Source organism: Nanorana parkeri, unplaced genomic scaffold (genome assembly GCF_000935625.1).
Source record: "Nanorana parkeri isolate BGI_ZX_2015 unplaced genomic scaffold, ASM93562v1 scaffold1356, whole genome shotgun sequence".
Taxonomy (NCBI): domain Eukaryota; kingdom Metazoa; phylum Chordata; class Amphibia; order Anura; family Dicroglossidae; genus Nanorana; species Nanorana parkeri.
Genome location: NW_017307624.1, coordinates 254,766 through 260,920, shown reverse-complemented (window position 1 = coordinate 260,920; position 6,155 = coordinate 254,766).

Genomic DNA, 6,155 nt, shown 5'->3' with positions numbered 1-6,155 from the left:
CTCGGGCCTATTCGGCCCATCACTAAATGTGACATCATAAAAGGATTTTTAGACAATTGTGGCTTTCAACCTTGCGGAAACAGTTTGGGGAAGGCCCTTTTCTGTTCTAGCATGAAAGAGTCGCAAAGTCAGGTGCATTTTTACATTGTTTTGACAGGTTTGATGTAGAGCAGTGTTTCCCAACCTTTTTTCACTTGTGTACCCTTAGGCAGCCCATTTCCATGAATTATACCCCCCATTCAGAGTCGGGGGCAGGGCTAATAGCAGCACTTGCGCGTGTTGCTCCGAACCATATGTAATGGGCCCAAGGACCCTTACATGTGTACTTGTCAGTACTGGAATGCAGCACTATTGCTGAGCCCCATTCCCTCTACAGTGTGTGACCTGCAGCCTGTGATCCTTTCACTCACTCCCCTCTTCAGTCCTTTCCACCTTCATCTCTTCTATCCACCACCTAGCAATCCAATATCACCATTTGCTAGGATGCAGGTGGCCAGGCTGTGCAGCATCATGCTTTACACCACCCTAGCTAAAATATTGGGGTATCAGTCACAAATTACCACTCTAGTCACAGCATTTAATCTATTCCAGTATTTAAATAGCCCTCAGGCCTGTCCTGACTCCTCTTAGTTTCTGCACCAGAGCAGCTTAGCTGCCAGTAACCAAGATGTTTTTGGGCTACAGAAACTCCTGTTACCACCTGGCTGCACGTCATCATTGCTTTCTATGATGCAGTTGGCTGCACAGCGTCATGCATCCCCATGCTGCAGGGTCAGTTTCCAGCACCATCAATGGCTCTTTGTGGCTATGCTGCCTGCATGGAAACGTATGACTCTGAGTGGCCCTGCTGCCTAGCCTACTGCCATTACATAATTTTTTCCCATAACCCAGAATGTCCAGGTGTAAACCCCTAGGAGTACACATACCCCAGTTTGGGAACCACTGGTGTAGGGGAATTTGAGAGCAAATTCCCAAAGACACACTTCAAAATCTTGAATTAAGCCTTTCCAGAAGGATGGAGACTGTTACTGCTGCCAAGGTGGGGCCACCTCCATATTACTGCTTGTAGATTTTGAAAAGGATATCCCACAAGCTCAAATAGGTGTGATGCTCAGGTGTCAACAAACATTTGGCCTTATACTGTTCATTTATATGGTCTCAATTTAAACAGCACCAAGATATTTCTTAGCTTTACCATGGTGTGAATTGCACTTCAAACCTCAAAATGTATACATGTATTGAGACGTGTCTCAATAATTGCTTTTTCGAGTGGCTTGAGAGGCAGATGTTTCTGCTTTAGGGAGGGACATCCTTGTATCTGATAGGTGAAAAAAACCTGATTTAACGGGGGTGGAGGAAGTCCCAGGGAGAGATGGGTTCCTTACTTTATTTCATGCACTATATTTATTATTTCATACATTTATTTCAGACGGGTTAGACGGTATGTGAATTTTTTAAACAAAATCATAATAATGTGTGGTTAGAAATAAAGCAAATAAGTGCTATTCAGTAATTATATGCATTTTTTTTCTAAGGAAAATTTGACTGCAATGTACCATTGCTGATATTTTGCTTATGATAAAAGGAAAAATAGCTATAATACAGGCTACTCTTATTTGAAAAGCATTTTTTACCCGTATCAGATACTGGATATTCAAAAAGATTCTCCATTGCTGAATAACCATGGATTGGGTTATATTTTTTCATAATTATAAAGAAACTGCCCTATATTAGTTTGTATTGTTTTAGAAACACGTCACGTGTCCCTTTAAGAAAAAGTATCGGTAATTGGCATCGGCAAGTACCTGTGGAACAGTACTTGTACTTGAAAAAAATGGTATCTATAAATGGTAATCTATTGTGTTAAAATTTAAATCATTTATATCGATTTACACTCAGGAACGGAATTTTAAGATATTGACAAGATGGTATAGATATTCCACCTTTTTGGGAAACGGTTTGTAAGATAGGAGAACATGTTATCAAGGTCCATGGATTTTTTATACCTGAGATTGCGCTATTGACTATTATACCAGATCCAATTAAAGAAGTCAAGAAAGGCTTATTCCGTTTTTTTCTTATTTGCCCCAAGAACGGTAATAGCTAGATACTGGGAGTCCCAAGATACCCGGCAAATTAGAGATTGGGTTAAAGAAATTAACTTTCTAAGAAGGGTAGAAGAGTTAATAGCGCAAACACAGGATAGGTACCCACAATTTCTGGTGACATGGAACCCATGGATAAAGTTTGACATTACTACAAGTTTAACGGGAATATGAAGTCCATATGTATGGCCACTAGGAGGGAGAGGGGGTTGAGAGAGGAGAGGGTTTTTTTTTCTCTCTTTAGTTTAGGAGGAGTTTATGTTGTTTTTTTAGCTGAGACCCTCAATGGGAAGTACGGTTTTAAATAGAATTGGAACATTATATGGTGGTCGTTTAGAATGAAGTAATGTATTTTTTTTTCCTTTTACTACTTGCCTTATTGATTTAATTTTCCTTCTATGAGAGTCGCTTAAAAATGATGTTTGTATGCCTATATAGTGTACTGTATACCTTGTAAAAAATAATATAGATATATTCTACAAGAAAAAGAAAGTAATTCAGTAATTAATGTCAGTTTAAAATATTTTTTTTTACTACAGAGAAGATGAAATGCCTTACCTATAAATAGCATTTACGTGTACACAAACTCTTTTCATTTAATCCATATTTACATACTTTATACATCACACAAATGACAGAACATGTTTGCATGACTTGGAACAGTTCACATTTTGGTTGGGTTGTTTCCCAGTCTCTCTTATCCTGTTTGTACTGATGCCCATTCTATTACAGACTAAAGGTATTCATGCTTGTTAGATAATGATCACTTGCCTGGCTGATTAGGGTCAACTCAGGAAGCGATCCTTTGTCTATGAGCAGTTGGTGACCTCTTCTGAAACCACTGGAATCTCCAGGGAAGAATAGTAATCTCAGATGAAATTTTCTGGCCAATTTCTATAATTTCTCCTATGCACAGTTGATGCCAGAGTGCTTGCTCAGGACATATACATATTAATACCACTATCTTTCTGAAAAAAATAAACATTTGGCATTTTAATTTTTAAATCACTTAACCTTGTCCATACCCAGGTTAAAGCAATAATACTTTTAAGATGAATTGTCATATTTATTAGAGGTGCACCAAAATTAAATTCAGACTAAAAATGAAACCAAAAATAAAAAGTTTCTCAGGCCAAAACCAAAACTGAACATTATTTTTTTTTCTAACCTTTTTATCCACCTCCCATACGCTGACCGTAGATAAACGGCCGGACGGGAGCCTTATAGGAGCGGGAGGGTGTCCTAAGACGCCCTTCGCCTCCCCTCGCTCGTGAGTGGGGAAGCTTTAATTTTTTTAAGGTCCCCTGCCCCCACATACACACGCAAACATGCGTCGGGTGCGTCTATGTGCGAAAACGACTATTCCGCCTATTGTGCCACACATGTTACATATCGCCGTTAATGTCGGAGTGTGAGCAATAATTTTAGGGCCATTAATCACTGATAACACTAAACTGATGAGCAGTAAAAGCGTTTAAAGCGTCGCCTATGGCCAATTTTCAGTGTGGTTGTTTTTTGCGATTTTGTGGGTGCGCGCAATGTTAAGGCTTGACATGTTTGGTCTCTATTTACCCGACGTGACCCTGTATTTTATGTTTTATCAAAAAATTGGGGTGATAATAAATGTTTCATTACATTTCATAGGGAAACAGGTTTTTAAAAAAATTTAAGGTACTTTTGTGCTATATAGTAAAAAATAGTAAAAAAACAAAAACCCTGGTGGTGACTAAATACCACCAAAAGAAAGCTCTATTTGTCCCCAAAAATGGTATAAAATTATTTTCAGTACAGCGTTGCATGATGGAATAAATGTCAGTCAAAGTACCGCAGCGCTGAATACTGAAAAATGGCTTGGACAGGTAGGGGGTTTAACATCCTGGTCTTTAAGTGGTTCATTTTTTTTATACTTAATTTTTATTTTATTATTTATTTTTGTACTTTTATTGATCTAAACAGACCCCTGATATTTACCTTTTGAAATAGAAAAAGAGATTGAGGACACAGTCCTCAATCTCTTTTTCTGCAGCCCCTGTTATAAATGAACAGGAAGCCTCTATACTGAGTGCTTCCGTCCATTCATAAACTGTGGATATAGTATGAGTTACTATGTCCACAATTATGAATGAACAGGAAGGGATGTAGAGCACTTCTTGTTCATCCACAATTGGGGGCACAGTAAGCATACTATGACCTTTGGGCGTGGCCGGCATGTGATCCCGAACAGACGTGTGTCCAGGGAACTCTGCTCTAACGTATTATCCTACACCCATCCTGGTGCTGATTACCTGATCTGCCTTCCTGTCGGATGTAGATCTTTACCTTCTTTGCCTGGACCCCCTATTTGCTACAGTCTGCATGCCTCGTAACAAGAGTAGATCGTCACATTCCTCAGTAGGCCAGCCTTGTGGTGCTTTGGAGGCGGCGATCTTGGCTGTGCGGCCATTACATCCTGCAAAGAGGCACTCACCACGAAGATAGATTCTCTGTATGCTGATGTCTGTTTCCTGCGCCATGATCTGGATAAGTTCCATACGCGCAACGTGGAAGCTGAGGATCAGATCTCCCAGGTGGAAGAGATGGTTCAGTCAAATTCTGCTGAGATATGGGTGCTACAACGCCAATTTCCAGCTTTACAGGAGAAGGAGGTTGATACGGATAACGCGCTACGCCGCAATAACGTCCAGTTTCCGGGTCTCCCTGAACGTGTTGAGGACCAAAGATTGGCTGAGTTCTCTGAGACCTTTCTGACCACACTCCTCGATCTTCACAACATGCCTCCGACATTTGTGGTGCAAAGAGCACATTGTCTCCCCTATTCTTCTAAAACCGGGAGTTTCTGCTTCATCGTTCCTGAGTTTGCTTAACTACAGGGATTGTGACAGAACTCATGAAAATGCCCATGTTTCACTTTTCCCTGATTACTCTTCTGAAATACAGCAATGTCGTCGATCCTTTATGGAGATCCATAAGAGACTCAGGGAAAAAAGCCTCAAGAACGGTCTCCTGTACCCTAGTCGGCTTAGAGTGATTGACGGCACTACTGCTCGCTTTTCGATTCCCCTGCAGCGGCTGCTGCCTGGCTGGATAATGCCTGATTTTCTGCCATACTTGTTGCCTTGGAAGGCAGCTGGTTTCCCTTTGTTTTTTCTCTTTGCTAATAACTGTTAATCAGCACTGAAAATAGGAGCCTGTTCATCGCTGGACTTCGTGGATTGGTGAAGTTCCTGTTGCATTGCTACACTACCCTAGCAGGCTGTTTAGTTCTTGTGGGATTGTTTATTTATTGTTTTTTTTTTCGGGTACAGACCTTCTGACACGCTTTTTCTTATTATAAGCTGTTTTTAGGTTATGCGGTGGGCAGGTAGGGCCGGTTTGGGGTTTGGTTGGGGGGGGGGCTTGGGCTGTTTCATTTCTTTTGTATGCACTATTTGTTTCACTGGTGGCTGGCTCCCACACCAACATTGCTTTTCACCTTTTCTGAGGGGATCCGGGGGGACAGTGTGTGCTTACTGGGCCTAATGGAGTGGTTTCCAGTAATTTATTGTTTTAGTCCTCATGAATGTGCGGAATATGGAAGAGATTAAGATTCTGTCATGGAATATCAGAGGCCTCAATTCTATATTCAAGTGAGTGCTTTTGTTTCAATATGTTTAACAACACGACCCTCACATTCTCCTCTTGCAGGAGACCCACCTGATGGGCAGTAAGATCTTAGCTTTGCGGCGCTCTTGGGTACAGAAGTCCTTTCATGCCTCGTATTCTGTATACCCGAGGGGTGTGCCTATTCTTATACATAAATCTCCACCGTGCATAATTGATAGTGTACACATTGATCCTAATGGTAAATTGTTATCCTGGTATTTAACTTGTGGTCGCAGCTCTATGTTATAGTGAGTGTTCACCTCCCTCCACCATTTCATTCTGCCCTCCTGAATACACTTTTAGATAAGGTTTCCTCCTATTGTCCTGGTAAGCTTTTATTTATGTGAGATTTTAATTCCACTTTATCGCCTAATCTAGACAGATCTCGACCGGCTAACCCCCCCCCCC